General features: G+C 42.7%; 1 long non-coding RNA gene across 1 annotated transcript; it reads left to right on the forward strand.

Moving 5' to 3' along the window:
* The first annotated feature begins 97 nt into the window (after positions 1–97).
* On the forward strand, positions 98–18,558 carry LOC142057109 (uncharacterized). The gene is made up of 4 exons (XR_012660545.1): positions 98–308; positions 1,369–1,552; positions 11,490–11,630; positions 18,477–18,558. It is a non-coding gene; the product is annotated as an uncharacterized LOC142057109 (long non-coding RNA).
* Positions 18,559–18,760: the final 202 nt, after the last annotated feature.

The raw sequence follows: 18,760 nt of genomic DNA on the forward strand, positions 1-18,760 counted from the left end.
GGCCTTATGGGGCTTGCAGGCCCTGTGCAGCTGGCCCTGGCGATTTTGGGGTCCTGTGAGGATGGGCACCAAGTGGTCAGCCCAGTGGGGCTGGTCGGCCCATGGGTGCGGTACCCAGCTGGTGCAGGTGGTGGCAGAGGGTCAGGCCAAGGAACATGTGCAGAGTCCTGCTCTCCTCCAGCAGCAATAGTTCCTCAGCAAGCTTGGGGCCAGGCCTGGACAAGTGCCAGGGGCTTTCCCTTGTTGTCCCCTGCTGAGCCATTGTCTTGCCTGTGCCAGCTGAGCCACGTCTCCCTCATGACTGGAGGGTAGGTCCTTGCAACTCATAGCCCTGAGCAGCATAATTTATCCTCATGCTTTTCATCCCAAATGCCACGTAGCTGTGATGCCCTGGTGATGTGGGTCTCCCTGCAGTCCTGTGCTGGTGTACCCCTGTGTAGCCAGCCATGTACAGTGTACCTTTGGCTATGAGGTAGCATTCATTGGGCTAAATTGTCCTTGTGTGCTGTATTTCTTAATCCAGGCCTTTCTCCCTGGTGTAACACTGTGCCCAGCTCCCCTTTTCTGACCCTGCAGGCCTAGACAAGTTGTGACATCCCTGCTTGGGGTCTGGTTTGATGAAGTGCACAACAGGCACAGCTTTGGGGCTGCCTAGCACTTCTGATTCTGCAGCCTTGCCTGTGTGTCTCTCAGGGAAGCATATATAAAAATGTAGCTGAGCTTGAAGCTCTTGGTGGCTTGTGGAGGTCTAAGTACAGTGGCACTGCCCCTTGCAAGAACTGAATCCATTGGGGTGGGTTTAGGGGAAATAGCTGCTCTAAGAAATTACCTTTTGGTGGTGATTGAGAACACCTATGGGAATACATTAGGCTGCTGCAGTCAGGCTTGGGACAATTGTATTATATAAAGGATTCTGCTTTTCTGTCCATGTGTCCATTCTTTATTACAATCTCTAAAATCAGCTCAACAGAAAAAATGTTGCAGGAGATGGTGAGAAAGAAGCAGGAAAGAGGGAATCCCAATTATCTTCGCTTTCAGTTCCTTTTTCATTCAGCTGTTCCTTGTTTAGTGAATTTCAATCGTGTCAACACTGCCTTGCATTCAAGGCAGGGAGATGGACTGTGCAGCTTTAGTATTCAGAGAGGCAGCTCTAGCATCAGCAAAAAGAACATGGGGTCTTCCGCTTACAGCCAAATTCATAGCCCTGTATTAAGGTCTTCTCTTCCATCTGCAGGTCAAAAGAACATTCGCTGCCCTCCTTCCCTCAGGCACAGTTCAGTATTAACTTCCAGCATAAGGCATGCTGTTTCAGCTTCAGAGTCTTTCTTTTGTCTTTGATTCCTCTCATATTCTTTTTTTTTATTCTAGATCACTTCAAGGCAAAGATACTTCTCCCAAATTATCTTGCCTGTTCACTGCATCCACCCTGCCAAGGAGATATGTTTCAGTATGCTATTTTTCTAAAGGGTTGTGGTCACTTAGGTTTCAATGGGCCTGTTGCTGCCCAGGATAAATCTGGAGCATCTCACAGTGGCTGTCACCTGGAGCCCAGGTAAGTGGCTCATGATTTGTCCTTAGTAACCTGGCCATGCAGAATAGGGAGTGAAAGAAGGAAGTGAGCCCGAGGGAAGCTGCTCCCATGTTCTTATTGCAATCCCAGTCACTCTGAGGTGTTTTGGTATGGGGGGGCTTGTTTGTTTGCTTTGTCTGAAAAAAGTCATGCTGGATTCACTGAAAAAAAAAAAAAAGCAATGAAATCATATCTGTTCAGAACACATCTAGAGACTAATTTTGTGTGGAAGCAGTTGTCAGAGTAGACATAGAAAAATGGTGAGAAAATAGGCTCCAGTAGCCTTCCTGGCAGTCCCATCACAAAGTTAGCTGTACAAAAATCTCAGTTTCTGAAGTGACTTGCAATCAGTTGTTGAAAAGACATCCCAAAATCTTTACTGGTGAGAAAAGAACAGCATGTAATATTTTCTGCTCCAGCATTGTCTAAAAGACAAATCCTTACCAAATTTTAACAGCATAAGGATCCTGGTCATTGGTGGTCCCTACTGGACTGGTAGCACGTTTGTGGGTCCTGTAGTTACATGGACATAACTGATGTTTCACAGTCCTCCCTGAAGAAAACCATAGGATGCCTTGGTGTCTGCTCCCTCCTCATTCCATTGAGGATGTGCATCTCAAATCTCTGCCGGATGTTACAGCTGCCTACAGACTGCTTGGGATCCTGCCTGAGGATTTACTGGAATACCTCCTACCTGAGAGGAGATGCCTCTTCCTGAGGTCACTGCCCTTTGCTGGCTGTAGGCATCTGTTAGATCTCTAATCTCGCCTACCGCTAATCTCTAGTCAGTAGACGCCAAAGTTGGGCAGTATAGATGCGGACTTGCAAGTCGCCTTTCCAAAATGGTGATTTGGCATCTACCCCTCTGCATGGCCTCCTCTGAGTCGGTTCAACCTCAGACAGTGGTCTCCGTGCTGTGGAGCAGATGGGCTTGGCATGGTAATCCCATAATAACAAGCGTGAGGGTTGCTTGTCCTGCCTTTGCAACTGCATGCTGTATGTGAGGGAGTGCAGTGAGCAAGGATAAGGTGTCTTTCATGGCCTTGTCAGATTTGGGGGGCTCTGTGTGGAAGTGCTCCACAGAGTATGGTCATCCTCACTGTGTGGGATTGTCCTGGCAAACTGTACAGACAAATCACTCGGGCAGTGGGAGAGGTTTGACCTGCTGAAAAATCACCCTGGGGATGTCTTGGTGTGTTCACAGAACTACTGCAATATAAAATGTTGTGGACATTTAAGAAATGTAATGCAAGTCGTGGCATTTATCTCCCCATCTCTGTTTTGTTTCTTTGTGTTCAAGCTTCAAACAGTATGGAGTAAAAGCAAGAAGCTTCCCAGCTGTATTTGTTAGCCTCTTTTGCACATTATTTATTCAGCAGCAGCATGGCTAACGATACTACATATTTAGGATTGATGTCCAATGTGTCTGAAGACATATGAAAGATCAAAGTCAAAGATGCCCTTTTCCTCTTTTAAAATAGCAATTTTGAGTATCAGACATTGTTTCAGCTGTAATGCTATGTATAAAACAGTGATAATTCTAGAAACTTAGCTATTTTTTTAATATTAGAGCCACGGCTAAAAACTCAAACTATATTAAGAGATTGAAAACCTTAATGCCATTCTGAAGCTAAGTAGATTTGTTTTTGGAAAGTAATGCAAGCGTTGTATCTTGGCATTATGACGGTAAAATTTTTCATTTTAGAGGGATGTCCAGAAGGGGGAAAAAGCATCTTATTTTATTGGATTCTTTTTTCCAGTTCGCAGTAAGCATGACTGCAGATGGCATTGATTGTTTTTCTTCTAGCAGCTTCTATGAAGACATCAAAGCCTCAGTATTGGTCACAGAGGCTGAACTAAGCTAGTTGATTATATTGGTAGTATATCTGGGACACAGCTCGCCTATATCCTGCCTGCATTTATTGTGGCCAGATGTTAAGCTAAGTATTCAGTAAAAACCAGTCCTGACCCTATATACACACACAGTGGATGGCTTTCCCAGTCAGATCTCCGAGATGTGGTAGGTTGTCCTGTGAGATCATCACCTCAGTGCACACTAGCAAGCAAAAGAAAGTCAATTGTCACTAGGAAAAGAAAAGAGCACAAAACTAAGAATGCCATTATATATGTCCGTGGCTCACCTGCATCTCGGATGCCATGTTTATTTCTGATCTCATCTCAAACAGGATAGCAGAACTAGAAGGGGTACAAGCTATAGAACTAATCAGGCCAAAATAGAGCTCATCAACTCAGTGGAATGGCTTATGTGCAAAGACTAAGTAGCTAGGCTAGGACTATTCAGGCTGGAAAAGAGACATCTAAAGAGGGCTGTAGTAGATGTCTGTAGAGTCTTGAACAGTGTCACCAATGTGAACAGGGGAAGGTGACACTTGGGCTTTCAAAGCTAGCACACATCAACTGAAATGACTGGAGCAGCATTCAAAGGTAAAAGAGATTATTCATATAGTTAAGCTGTGACAGGCTGTTAAGTAAAAAGACATCACTGTGCCTGTGCATGGGAGGTGCCTGAGCTACCGACCTCTGGGACTTAGGAGACAGCGTTAGGGGATGTTGCCGCATGTGTTTGCTGGTATACTGCCTGAGCACCAGATGCAAAAGGTGGTATTGGAGGATTTCGGCTGAGCTGGTGTGCCTGACACTATGTGTTTCTATTTTGCTTTATGACATTAGCCTGGGTAGAGTGGTTAGTAGCCTAACAGTTTTGTAATGATCCATCTCCATGTTGGCAGCAGTTGCATCCCACTTAAGTTACCAGCATATCCGTAATTGCAGTGTAGCTGCAACACATATTGCTGTGGCTTTACCTTGCTCTTTTGGGGTGCAGCCACTAGATGCCCCTGTCCCACAAGCAAGAAGCTGGAGGAGACCTGCTCTGCCTGGCACACAGGGAAAGCAGCTATACACTGCTCAGTGCTGGGTGTGGGGCTGTTTTCTGTCATGAGTGGTTCTGTGTATCAGGCCAGCACTCTGGAGAAACACACATAGCAATCCTCTGTGACATTTTGCCGGTTTTCCTTCTTTGTGCGCCATAAGGTATTGACCCACAGCGTAATGGGAATCCATCCTTTCTTAGCAAATGAAAGAGAGATGTTGGAGAGCAGACCTGATTGAGATCAGGAAGAACTATGTGTAGGCAGGAGCAAAGAAAACCAGACAGAAAACTGGTGAGAGCTGGATGAAGCACTCTGATCTCAGCACCAAAACAATGTAAAGTACCTCTGGAAGACAGTAGGGTTTGCTGAGACTTTGATATGCTTTGATCCCTGGACAGGTCTGATCAAGTCAGATTTCTTTTGCTTTGCTGTAATGGCTAAAGTAGTTCTGTGTAGTACACTTGTATCCTTAACACTGTCTTAAGGTTCAATATGAGGATTGGATGTGATCAGCAATGAAAACATGATGTGGGTATGGCTGATTGCACACCCTCACTCTGTATTTGACATCTGTCTGCCCCTGTGTTCACCTTGCACATCTACAGGATGAGCAGTGCACAAACATGACTGTTGACTTTTTTGCTTAGCTATGTGAACAGTTTGGGGTGGCAGTGGCCCGGGTCTTTGTGACACTGAGCAATAAAATTAGGCTTTACAGGTGATCTAAGGACTCTGAGGGCACTGAAAGGACCCTTTTTTTTATTTGGTACCCTATTAAGGTGCCTTTTACCCCTTCCTTATAATGGAGTCTGCTGTTGCTCAGAGTGTGCGAATGGTTTTTTGGGAAGCTGTTGGGTGTCATGTTTTTAAAGGACCTTCAATCTCAAATATCTATACTATCAGCAATTGGGGCACCCAAGCAGCATTGCAAGGGCTGTTCTGATCCAGCAATGCTTTTGGCACCTGTGCCAGTATCATGATATTCATTCTCCTCATCCACCTTTATGGTAAGAGATTTGTCTAGATTTGTCCTGGTCAGTAAATATGTGCCGTCAAGTCCCTGGTTTGCTCTTCTGGTAGGTTTCAGGTGTCTGCTGTTTCTCAGATCACCTGTCACTCTCTGCAGCTCTCTGAAGACTACTCCTGGATTCTCCTTTGAGATCACTCACCTTGATTCCTGGCCTCTGCCAGGCTTGTTGCTGACTCTTGTGGTTTTGTGTCTCTTCCCATCACTGGAGAGGTAGGTGGTGGCTGACTCTGAGGAGGGATTTCTTCAGAGCTTCTTGTCCCCTTCAGGGAAACCAGGTAGAGATCAGTCCATTTCGTGAATGCTGTGGTCAGCATTTTCAAACTTCAGATCCAAAAGGGAAGGCAGCTGGTGAGAAGGGAGAGATTCCCATCCTGATGCAAAGCAAGTCAGAGCAGGTAGTACCCTGTCAGTCTCCTACTCCTCGGAGACTGGCTGTGATAAAAATCTGTGGCTCAATTTCAGCCTGAAATGTTGCCTCCTAACTAGTATCCTAGAAGTCTTCCTGTACCTTATGTACCCTCTTACAGCCACTCTTCCCTCCTGCAGGTAGAGTCAGTGAGTCACATGCCTACAAGAGGCAGGTATTCATTAGCATCACCTAGCACAGTCCCTGTGCTAGTAATAACTGTAATTAACAGTGTCAGTAAACAAAGGCCCTGAGACAGTGTCTAAATAAACTACTTTAAATACTGTCCCCTATAAATGTGCAATGCCACCTAATCAACCTAATTTCCTATAGATTTCTGTCTCCTGTTGAATACACCAGAGGTTAATAAGCTGTGAACTTCTGTTGAACTCTTTTTTTTTTTTTTTCCTCATGGTTCAGATGTTCAGAATGGCTCTTTGCAAAGACTATCCCGTGTCTGGTATGCCCGAATGCAGCTGGGTGCTTTTGGAGTGAAGCTGGGCTTGGAGTTACCTTGAGTGTAGAGGATGGATGCGGTCGGGTTGTCCTTTCTGACACATTTATAATTGTGTTGACAGTTTTATGACTGAACAGGGACTGCAGCGTTAATCGGTCATTGACATAAGCATGCTAGAAAAGGTGGTAACGAATCTTTGTATCTGGTGGGTATCTCAGCAGGCAGCTGTGGTGAGGCTCCTCTTCCTCAGCTGTGGTGCTGGGTTTGGTACTGCTGTGAGCACCCCTGAGGTTTATGCATAGCACAGAAAGAAAATAGATCAGCAGGGCTTATTCCTAGTGATCCTCTTACAGCTCTGCTGCGGCTGGACCTTGCTGTCCCCAGGGAAAGAGCGGCCTCTGACTAAAACACCTCAGCAATGCAGTCCTGGACGTGCACCTGACCTTAGAGAACGCTGTTTCATACCTTGGATGTGTCCGTAGCTCTGCATGCTTTTTCTTTTTTTTTTAATTTTTCTTTAAAAAAAAGCAGGTTGCTGTGCTGAGGCTTTCAGGGAGAGGACTTGTCCCAGCTGGCGCAGGGCCAGCACAGCTGCCTGTCACTCAGCCACAAGCCATGCTAGCAGTGCCAGGAGACAGCGCCATGCTTTCTTCTCCAGAGAGAGTCATCTCTTGATGGGTCGCCGCCTGGAACACCGGAACAGAGCATGCTGTGTGCTGAAGAGTTTCTTGCTCTCCTTGACTTTTATATATTTTGCCATGTTTTTGTTTCAGAAGGGCTTTTTAAAGCTTAGCCATTAAGGATTGAAAATATTTTGCCAACTCGTAATGTTGCTCAAAGCAAAGGGGCAGTTTCCTCGCTACATTCTCAACCTCATGGCTTCCCACCTTGAGAGAATAATGTTTCATCTCAGTTCACTTTCGTGTGACTTCTCTTATGATGCAGATGAAAGGAAGAGAAATACATTGCTCAGAGTATAGGGGTACATGTTGTACTGAAGATGTTCCTCCTCTAGTATTCTGTTCTGCAATTAACTAATTTCTAACTTCTCATTTTCTAATTTTCCCTTTCAAGGAGTTTTCAAAAGAGTGTACAATGCAAACAAGAAGAAACCTGGTGCACAAGGAGGGAGCCTTCCCAAAGGCTCTTGGATTTAGGGGGGTGCAGGGGTTTGGGCACTTAAAACATCTGCCACTCTGCAGATTATCATGTGCTCACTTTGCTAGATTAGTTGATGTTGTTTCCAGTTTGAATGACTAAAGATACATTGATATGGTTCTTTGCAGGCAGACCTATCTAAAATGCAGGATTAAAAACTAGTGTGAAAGTAGAAGTTCCTTCATTTGGTCAGCAAGAGTGTTGCGCTAAAGCTGTGGAGTTCATGAGCTGCTGTTCTGGGCTTGTCTTGTGCTGAATGGATTTTTAACACATGCAAAGAAACCACAGGTTTGCCTGTGAAGGACTGTGTAGATTTACACTAAATGACACAGATGTGGCTTTAGTGCCTATATATTCTTCAGCCTTGGAGCAACATGATGGGAGTGTCCCATATGTATTGTTTTAGGCACATGGAGGGTGGGAAAAGGGTGTGCATAACATCACAGCATTTCCAGTGTAGTGAGTTTGAAAGCCGATGACTGTCAAAACAAAGAATTTCTCCTTCCTTATTTTGCTTGGATGATTTTTAGTTATTATTTATTTGCCCTTTGGAGGAGCCTAAAAAAGGTGGCACTGAGACTTTTCCAGGGGGCTGCGAGCAACAAAAGGATGAAATTTATCTCAGTTCCCCTCGTGATCACTTGCAAAGTTGGAGAGAGTATATATTAGCTGACTGGCAGGGTGGATGGAAATGCTGTTAGGGACCTTTACTAGAGAGCTCTGTGACTAATGTTATCAAAATGGGTGCCGTCCCAACAGAAAGAACATAGTAGCTTGAAACAGAGATTTATTATGTCTTTACCTGCATCTTGTGGAACCCATTTCCCTGGAAAAAAAAGGCAGAACTGGCAACAGAGAGCAGTCTGAATTGCCCTAGCTGCGGCTATATTCATAGCTGATACTGGGCTGGTGCTTAAACACAGGTCTTCATATTTCTTAAATATCTTCTGGATTTTTTTGTTTTCCTCTGGGTTCTTGCTATTGAAACAGCAGCCCGTCCTGCCTTTCCCACCCAGTTATTGAATCTTCTTGTGCCTATGAGTCCATCTGTTGTAGGAAGCTGATAATGAGAGGAGAAAACTAGAAGCATTCACAGCATTCCAGCACTGCTATTCTACTTGCCAGATTGCACAGGTAAATGGATTACGGTCAGAGCTCTGATGGGGAGAGAGTATTTTTTCAGGATGAGGTGTTGTGGTAAGGGTCAGGAGAGGAGGAGGGCTGAGGCAAAGCCAGAAATTTGTATGGGTAAAGGTTTTAAGCTTCATGTGCATCAGCAGAGTGAAAAGTTTGAGTCTTTTCCAAAGTCATGGCTCGAGACCAATTTCTTTTGCTGTTGATGCTGGAAATCGGACCCATGCTGCCCAAAATGAGCTTCCAAATTCTTCAAAGCAAACTCCTGAGTGTGCTGCAGCTGTAGGGGGATTGCTAGGGGCACAAGGGAAGGAGAGAGAGAATTAGGCTGTCTGTGAAGGTTAAATGTGATTGCAGGAGTTCATGACTAGCTGACTTCCTGACTGGAACAGGAAAGAGATAACACTTGTGTAAAGCACTATTTTGCGGATGATGTCCCTAACAACATTTCCATTAACGCTGCCTACCAGCTGATATATTCTTTCCACTATATAATTTCTAAATACTGCATGCTTAATTCAAACGGTGCTTTCTGTTTTTGTGACTTCTTGCTGCTCAGAGGCAGACTGTGCGAGGCTCAGACAGTGGCAAGTTGTATCCTGGTTACCCATGGCCCTTCTGCATTGCTTGGAAGAATACAGCAGTCCTTCTTTACAAAGTTGTCTCTTGAGAAGCTTTTGCACCCCTAGGAGTTTGGTTTACAGAACTAATTTGTTTTTCTGCACCACACATGCTATGACACTTCAGATGCTAATGCTTCAAATAGTCATCTCCTCCCTTGCTTCAGCTTTCATGTATCAGCTCTGGTGGTCCTGTCCTGTAGTCTGCGAGGCTTCTGCACAATAAGGGATGCATCTGACTTCTGGACAGCTCTCTGAGATGGACATTATGCTTGTAAGAAGCCTGTGTTACAGGGGTGGATGCAGTAATATGCAGTTGTTCAGACAAAGTGACATTTCAATATATTTTTGTTCCATATTTGAACAATCCTGGGCTAGGCTTGAACCAGAGTTTCACAGACAACATGTCAGATTACCATGGATAGTAACAGCCAGTGATCTTGGATGCCTCACTGTATGGGTACCTTCTATTTAAGTGCTCCCAGGTCTGAGGAGTCTGTATTTTCTCAAGCCTTATTTCTTCCCTCAAGTCAGAAATGACAAACTGAAGCTCTTCTTGACCATGTGGCCTATATAAGCCAACTCATCATCTTTGCTGTGATCTCCAAAGCACACACTGTTGTTGAGACCTCTGTAATCAGAGTAATGAACTAAAACTTTGCAGTTTTACTTAGGTCTTATGGATTTTTATCAGGTTAGTACAATTCATTGCCCTAGATGTGGTAGTTTATGATTGGTTTGGTTATAATGGATTGTAGCTTGACAGAATCCATAGGAAGTGGATATAAATGAATAGAATTGATTTTGGTTTATTTATGGCAATGGATAAAGATGGAAAACAGTATTTAAATTATTTTAATCTGTACAGGAAAGGAACAAGCTAGCTTTGTACAACTCTCCTTTACAATTTTGTTGCTCATTTTACTAAAATCTGATAATATTGTAACCACATCTGCTCATGAAGTTAACTGTCTGAACACTAAAGCCTGTGTTTAGAGCTCTTAGTTGAAGTAGGCATTAAAAAACCCATATATTTGATATATTCAGGCCCCAGCTTTGACTCTTGAGGGGCTAAGCCAAGCAAATAGACAGATGTGGGGGTTTTGGTGGTTTCTTCTGATAGTACTGTACCATGTTGACACTGCCTCGGCTGTGGCTATGCAAGGAACTCAATACAGGCCAGTTTAGAGGGCTGTTGGAGGAGCATTAGCCAGATGGGGCTTTTCGGTGTCTCCAGCTCTGTGGTTAGTTACTGTGCTCTTGTGGGGAGGAGGTCCATATGCTTACCGGAAGAAGGAAAAGCATCTTGTGTTACCTTGGCCTTATCAGTGTGAACTGGGGCTCCCTAGTTTTCCTCAGTGATCATCTGCTTTGTCTTTCCTGAAGCTGAATGAGACAAATGGTCCAGTATTTGAGATCCTGCTTTATTCAAATGAATGAAGAGCGAAGACCCTGCTGCCTTTGGAAATATAGTGATTTATTCCCATGGGGTGGTTAATATAAACCCTGCTGAACATTGCTAGGTGTCAGGGTGAAATGGGTGACGGGGACATTACAATACTGAATATCTTTGGGGAAAGGGCAGCCTAACTGCACCCAAAGCCTACAGCACTGGTCCTGCTCATGTGTCTGCCAGGGTTGTGTGCCCTCTTTTAAGGTGTGCAATAAAAGCCTTATCTCAAAAGCATAGAATCTCTTTAAGCCAACTGGGCTTTGTGGGGAGGAGCCTATTTCTGAGGGGTTTGCTAAGGAAAATGCTAGTGTTAAGGGCTGTATTTGTTGGAGTACAGAAGTATATATTCTAGGTATAAAACTTTACCAAGTGTCTCTCATCCCCATGGAGCGTGATATAGTCTTATAATTAACTCACTCATAAAGTTTCTTCATTATTTTAAAAATACTAGCTGAAGGGACATGTTGGAGTTCTGGAGTTAAAGTCCTGAACACTTACCTGAAAGCATCAATTACTGCTTCAAACCTCTTTGCTCTCCTGCCCTAAAAATGTTTTTCAGTCAGTCAAAATCATGTCCCTTCTCCCTCTTCCCAGCTAAATGACATTACAGACCCATACAGCAAGAGTTTGCTGTGCTATTTAAAGAGAGATCTCTAGCCTCAGGCATGTATCTGCCTAATGCGTATCTATCGGCAAGTTAAAGCAAATGCTTCAGTGCATAGCCCAGTGTACAACAGCCAAAGCTTTTTATCTTTTTTTTCCCCCAGGGTAACCACAGGAAGGGAAAAAAAAAAGCAGGAGTGAGGAGAAGAAGAAAGACAAACAAATTTTGCAAACCCTTCCAATCTGGAGCACCAGGCATGAAGCAACAAGGAAAATGCTGATTGATCAGGGATACTGGATATATGGTGAGAGGCCAAGGCCGTGTTATGAAACTCCTATGAAATGTTAACTCCCCTTCCTACCAAAACTAGGAACATGTAGCGCTGCATAGACTGGTGCTAAAGGGTAAGAAACTAGGCTGTAGAGAAATGTTGTTTATTTCCTTTTTGAAGAGTAAATATATTTATACCAAAGGGAAGATTAATTCACTTTTATTCTTTTGAAGTTAGGGAAGAAGCTTTCTGCAGAAAACTTTCTGTACCTTCTCATATAGAATAATTCAGTTGAAAGGGACCTACAACGATCATTTAGTCCAACTGACTGACCAATTCAGGGCTGACCGAAAGTTAAAGCATGTTGTTATTTGTCCAGATGCCTTCTAACCACTGACGACAGGCTTGGGGTATTGACCACCTCTCTAGGAAGCCTGTTCCAGTGTTTGACCACCCTCTAGGTAAAGAAATTACTCCTAATGTCAAATCTCAACCTTCCCTGATGCAGCTTTGAACCATTCCCGTGTGTGCTGTTACTGGATATGACATCAGTTGCAGTGAAAGAAATGTTAGAGCATATTATTAGTAGAGTATTTCCTGCTCAGGACAAGTTTGGTTGAATAAGGCTGGGAGATGATACTTTACCTAAATAGTCAAGGTACTAGCTCATAGCTAATCATCGGGACTCATCATGTGTTCCACTATTTCAGTGGAGCTGCTTTTTTCCTCAAAAAGAGCCTAGCTTTGCGCCTGATCCAGTAACATGCTGGGAACAATAAGCCTGCTTTATTTGGTTTTTTTTGTAGTCCAGGGAACAGCTAGCTGTCCTGCCAGTGGCAGTTACTGTGAATCATATTTCAGAGCACCTAGTTGCAAGACCTGTTGTTCTAGGAAATATCTATGTCTATAACACGTTTTCCTGATCTGGTGCTCGTCTCTTCTGATAGATTCTTCTTCTCTCTACTCCTTACTTCCTTTCTGGGTCTCTCTAGTCATAGATCTGAGATCACAGATCAGTGTGGTGTGTGATGGGTCTGGCCAAGATCCTTTGTAGATGTCAGCTGAGAAAGTTGGACCAAATGGTCTGTCCCAGGTGAAAATGTCCATGAAAACGATTTGGTCATAGAAGTTTTAATTTCAGTGAAGTTATATTTAACCAGGAAAAAGGACTATCAGTGTCAAAGAAAAATAAGAAAACTGTCCAGTGAACACAGTATGTGCCTGTGTGAATGCAGAGGCACAGTTTTATATGCATAAATTAGCAGCTCAGGGACAGTTTATGTTGTAGCCTTCATGCTAGATAAAAGCCTATTTATTTATAGTCTAATCAAGGACAAGTCAATTTTGTTTTCCTTTGCTACAACGAACACACAGGGGTATGATAACCTATCAAATATTCACCCTTGATAGGATGGCCACAGAAGGCAGCAAGCATAACATGAATCTTAAGCAAATGTAGCTAATCTTGCATTGTAAGGTCATGTTATTTTTAAACTGCGTAAAGAATGTGTAGCATGGGGGAGTCAGTGTTTGTGTAGCCCTTTTGATTTGTTTTTACTTCTTAAAGCCAGTTTGGCCTTTTTAGTGATCCATGGGAACAAGCCAGTGGAATGCACGAGCCTCTAGAATCACAAGGGAAAAGGGATGACTCCTAATCCTGGCCCCCATTTGTAAAAAAGTCTTTTTAGAAAATGTCAGGGAATGAGAAATCTTGCTGCCTCCAAACATCTTCCAGGAAACAGATTTCAGCTCTGGACTGAAGTCAGACACTGCAGACTCCTGTCAGGTAGCTCTAAGGGTCTTGGGCCAGTCTCCCTTGGTTGCATCACAGTGAAAATAAAAGTTGTGTCTGAGGTGTGGTGCTCAGTCGTGGCACTGGGAGCAAACTGCACTTTGTATAGTCATTATTACCCCTCGGGCAACACTCTTCTGGTGGCACTCAGTTTTAGCTAACTCAGGGTTTTCTGAAATTAGCCTTTTGGAATAATGTCAGTCCCTTTCAGATACTGCAAGGGTTTTCTCTATTTCTTCCTAGTCAGCTGATCTAGAGGAGCTGCTAATCCCAGTGGCAATGGAATTTGACCCATTTTAAAGATGTGGATTCTTCTTCTCTTGTTGAAGATAAGATCCTTATCTTTGTCAAGTTTGGGTGAAGCATGGGCTCCATATCCCAAACAGCAGACGAGTGTACCCTGGGCTGCTCAAGCCTTAAAGAAAAGTTTAATCTCCTTGAAAATGGATTTTCTCTAACCTGGGAATAGATATATAACACTCTTGTTGTCAAGCATTATATAAACTTTACTGGTCAAAAGGCTGTCTTATTACTGCTTATACACAAAATTTGGAAAAGAAGTGGGGTGCAAGGGGGGCAATTCAGAATTAACAAGAAATTTGCCTTTTTTTAAAAAAAAAAACCTCTTTCACATGGCCTTAGTTTGAGATTTTTCAATTATTTTGTTACAGTATTTTTTTCCTTTTACAAAATGAAAAGTCCTTATTAGCTTTTAAAACTACCATACAAGATATTAACTGAAACTGTCACAGGTCCTGTTGATTGATTGTTAACTCTTTTGTATCCTGAATCCCTTTGGTATTTGCTACTCCTCTTGGATACTTTGGTTGTTTTGAGGCACGTTTCCTTCCTTTTATAAAACCATGCATTGAGAATGAGGATCTGTTTCCACAGCACAGTATTTACCTTGCAGAACTAAGTTACTATTAGCTGTCATCTAGACTGAACTAATATTTTTGAAGTGAAACTGCATCTCAATTTGATTCTGATGCTTTTTGACATTTAAATTAAAACACCAAAATAAAAGGCTTTATTTTTTTAATCTGAAATTTACTTTTTGGTTTGTGTTTTGAAAACAAACAAACAAACAAGAAACCAGAAGGGAATTTTTAATCTAAAAGAGGAAAAATATGTTTCTCTAAAAAAAAGTTCTGCAGTAGTTCAGATAATTACTTGCATTATTTCATAAGGTCAGATTTTGAGCAACTCTGCGTAAAACATTTCTGTATACTTTTTTGGTTTTTTGAAATCCCCCCCAAAAAAGTGACATTCAATCAGAATTAGGAAGATGTTTCAAGGTATAGTTACTGTGTTTTCCATCCAAAATTATGAAAGTATCCATGTTTTCTTCAAACTGGGCTTTTGTCAGCCAAAGACCCATGAGGAGAACAGGCTGAATTTTGCACTGTATCTCAAGCTCTCACCAACCTGAGCTTTGCACATCTTACTCAAAGAACACTTGCGCATTGTGTTTTCCATTAATATTTGTTGGCCCAGGGCTCAGATCTGCGAGTTCTCCTTCACCCAGACACGCATGTTTTCTGTGACCAAGGACTGTGGGGTTAGGATTTAGGAATAAGATCGCATAGTGCTGTTAAAAACAGATTTCATGCTGGTTTTCATATTGGTTACTCCTTTCTGCAAGAAATAGTTAAGGTTTGATAGGATTCTTGCCATTTCTAGTGCAACGTGCTAGTTAGCAGAGATGACAGTCAGACTCTGTCCTTCCAGAGAAAAGAATCAAGTTTAAAAGTATATGAAAACAAAGGGAAAGGGTGTAAAGATAGGAATTAATTGTGCTTTTCAGGCTGACTTCTGCAATCCAATTGCAGCTCTCAGTAAAATCTTTACAGCTTTGTCTTTGGAAGCAGATAAAACTGCCCTTGTATTCTCTCCATATTTAGCTGAGTCTTTGGCTAGTAGACACAGAGGATGAAAAAAATAAATGTGTGAAGATATAAAAAGGCCCCCCAAAATTAAATATCTGGTCCTGTAACTGATTGGATATTGACTTGCCATCTTTACGATGGCTATGAGTTAATTTTTTCCAGATGTTCTCCCTAACAATTTTTACTCAACCATATTATTCAATAGCTGTTTTTCTTCAACAGGAAGGCCTTTCTTAGTGACACTCAGAACTGAAAATAGCAGATTTTCTGAAACTCTCCACAAGGTAAAATGGTCAGCATAAGGAAAAATGGTGTGGAGTTGTGTATGAGTGCAGAGTATGCTGCCCTGATACATTTTAATCTGATGGGTAAAAGTGTGCATTTGAAGTCTTACAGTTGAATGCTGCCATGCTTACAAAATTGTGTGTGACTTCAGAGATTAGTTCCTGGTGAAGGCAGCAGGCCTATTTGTAAACTAAGACATCAGCTGATGTGTTACTTGTGTACAAATCAGGAGGATCACAGAGATTTTGAGGGAATTACAAGAGAAGCACCTGCCACTACACACAGGAAAAAAAAAAAAAAAAAGGCAACAATTGACTTGTTCATTCTTTCTTTTTGTTGTGTTCCTGTAAGTGAGTGGTAATGGGGGAAACTGAACTTCTGTAGACAGGGAGGGTGACTTCTTTCCTCTGAAGTGTGCTCAAGGGAAAGCAGCTTTGGGGACCCATGGAGTGTGGTGGGCAGGAGAGCCACATCAAGGAACTGGGAGAATGTTACTCATGCAGAGAAATTGTGGAAGGAAACAGAGAGCAAAAAAACCCAGGTCTCAGGTAGAAAAGACTAGGAACTGGAGAGGACTTGGCAGTGTGCATCTCAGGAAGGCACTGCGTTGGTTGCAAAACAAGCTGCAAGCAAGAGCACACCTGTAAGGACACAGAGGGCAGCTATGAGCTGTCCATTTTTAGTTCTGGTTCTTGCGTTGTCACTTGGAATTGTTTCCATGTAAAAGAATGAATCGTCTGAGTTTATATTCAATCATTCCTCTCTTTTATTAGTTCAAAAGCAATTTGATATTCTTTGGGAAGCCAAAGGATTCCAGGGTAGAAAGAAGTTTAGAGTAAAGTCTAGTTTTCTTGGGTTATTTTCACATGCATTCTGTGCTTTACTGAAACTGGATGAAAGGTCACAGTTTTACCCAAATGTATTCAGGTCTGTGATAGAATAATAAGTAAAAGGAAAGTCAACAATCAGCAGCGCCTGGCTTTTTGGATAACAACCAGCCTCTCCATCTCTTGAGGAACCAAGCAGATGGATTTTTCTAAGGTTTATTTGGCTTGTCAGTAAGTTAGGCAAGCAAAGTGGTTATCAATGTTTATGCCACATGAAGGCACTCTGAAACAGTAAGAGAGCATACAGGCTTGAATGTCTGTTGTTTACTCAAAATTTGACTGAGAGTGAAAGGGAAAAGGAATTGCTATGGCCAAACTTTGATCTTTTTTCCACCTATATATATATATATATACACACACACACACATATATAAATATGTAGTATACAGATTCTGTCAAGTTACCGGCTGGCAGGAGCTGTCAGATCCCAGGTGTTGCAAAATGGATTAGCCATTCTCCCAAATCATGCCTCATACTAACCTGCATGTATTGTTCTGCCAGGTTTCATGAACTTTCCAAGTCCTATCTCTGTGCATATGGAGTATGGTTCATGTGATGTGAATTCCCAACTACAGGGCAGTGCCAGACTTGCCTTCCAAGTAGGTGGGCTGTTGAGCTGCACACATGCAGGCAGTCTGATGCTTCCACAAAGCTTTGATCTCCATGTGTGAGTTCTATAGAGTAAATCTGTGCAGGCAGAATGGACACAGCTGGTATTTCTAGCTGTCCAGAAATCCTGAATGAATATATGAAACCATCAATTTCTGCTAATGCAGAACTTCTGCCTGGAAAAAGAAAGGATCTGGCAAGACTTGAATTTGTTATAATTTGAAATGTAACTTTTTAAAATTTATCATCTGTGCTGTGGTCAGAACTATGCCTTAAAATTTTTTATCACATCTACAAACCTTTTTTGCTTCATATATGAAGGCTGAAGTTCTCTAAGAATGAACCGCTACTGTTTGGCTGGCCTTCAGGAAGAAGGAAAAATGTCAGGATGTACAATCATGTGCCGAATGTTATTCAACATCTTCATAAGTGATCTGGATAACGGGATCAAGGGTAGCCTGATGAAGTTTGCAGATGACACCAAATTGAGCGGAGAATTAGACACTCCAGAAGGGAGAGCTGCTCTGCAGGAAGATCTGGGTAGGCTGAAAGGGTGGGCCAGCAAGAACCTTATGAAGTTCAACATGGACAAGTGTAAGGTCATGCACCTGGGAAAACATAATCCAGGAGTGCAGCACAGACTGGGGTCCACCTGGCTGGAGAGCAGCTCTGTGGAAAGGGTCCTGGGGGTCCTGGTGGACAGGAAGCTCAACATGAGCGAACAGTGTGCTGCTCACCACCATGTACCGGTACTTAAGGGGTAGCGACAAAGAAGATGGAGACTTACTTTTTACAAGGGGGAATGGACACAAGTTGCTCTTGGGAAGATTCTGACAGGACACGAGAGGGAAATTTTTCACAGAGAGGACAGTCAACCACTGGAATAATCTCCCCAGGGAGGTGGTTGACTCAGCCACGTTGGACACCTTCAAGAGTCGTCTGGACAGGGTGCTGGGCCATCTTGTCTAGACTGTGCTCTTCCTAGAAAGGTTGGACTAGATGATCCCTGAGGTCCCTTCCAACCTGTGATTTTGTGAATCAAAATGCAGCACCTGAATCTAAAGATTGTATTTTGATCTGCTATGTACCTCTCCTATTAAAATTTAAAATACCCTAGACCTCCTCTAAAATAGAACTATGTGGAAAAAACCCCACATTTTGGCTGTGGCTTAAATAACAGAATTCGGAGAGTCAAGGGGTTAGTCTTGCACTCAATTCTTAATTCCTTTCAGTTTCTCTCCATATACTCACGTGAAGATCAGCCTTAGTTTTGAAAGTATTGGGTTGTTGCACTTTGCATCACAATTACTGCGTTTTCTAAACATCGTGGGTTTTGCTTGAAACGCTTCATTTGATCTGAGATTGGCTCAAAGCAAAAGATCTGAAAGTGTAACTGAGCTTGCTTTCTCTCTTGCAGCAATCCAAGAGGATCGGGTGACAGGGTATGCCTGGATGCTGTTAGTTCATCTGCATGTTTCTTCCTCCCGCTACATACTGCAAAAAAAGTGAGTTATGGTCTCTGAGGTAATGGGGTTTGATAGAGTTGGTAGCAGTATGCCGTGAACAAAAATTGTTATCTAGCTCAGACTTACTGTTGTATCCAATGCAGTGATCTTGCTTGATAAACTAACACCTGATTAGAAAATGTATGGTAAATCTTAATATTTTTCACACGCTTTCAAAACTCTTGCTATAAGTTCC

The sequence above is a fragment of the Phalacrocorax aristotelis genome, chromosome 5, assembly GCF_949628215.1.
Source record: "Phalacrocorax aristotelis chromosome 5, bGulAri2.1, whole genome shotgun sequence".
NCBI classification, from domain to species: domain Eukaryota; kingdom Metazoa; phylum Chordata; class Aves; order Suliformes; family Phalacrocoracidae; genus Phalacrocorax; species Phalacrocorax aristotelis.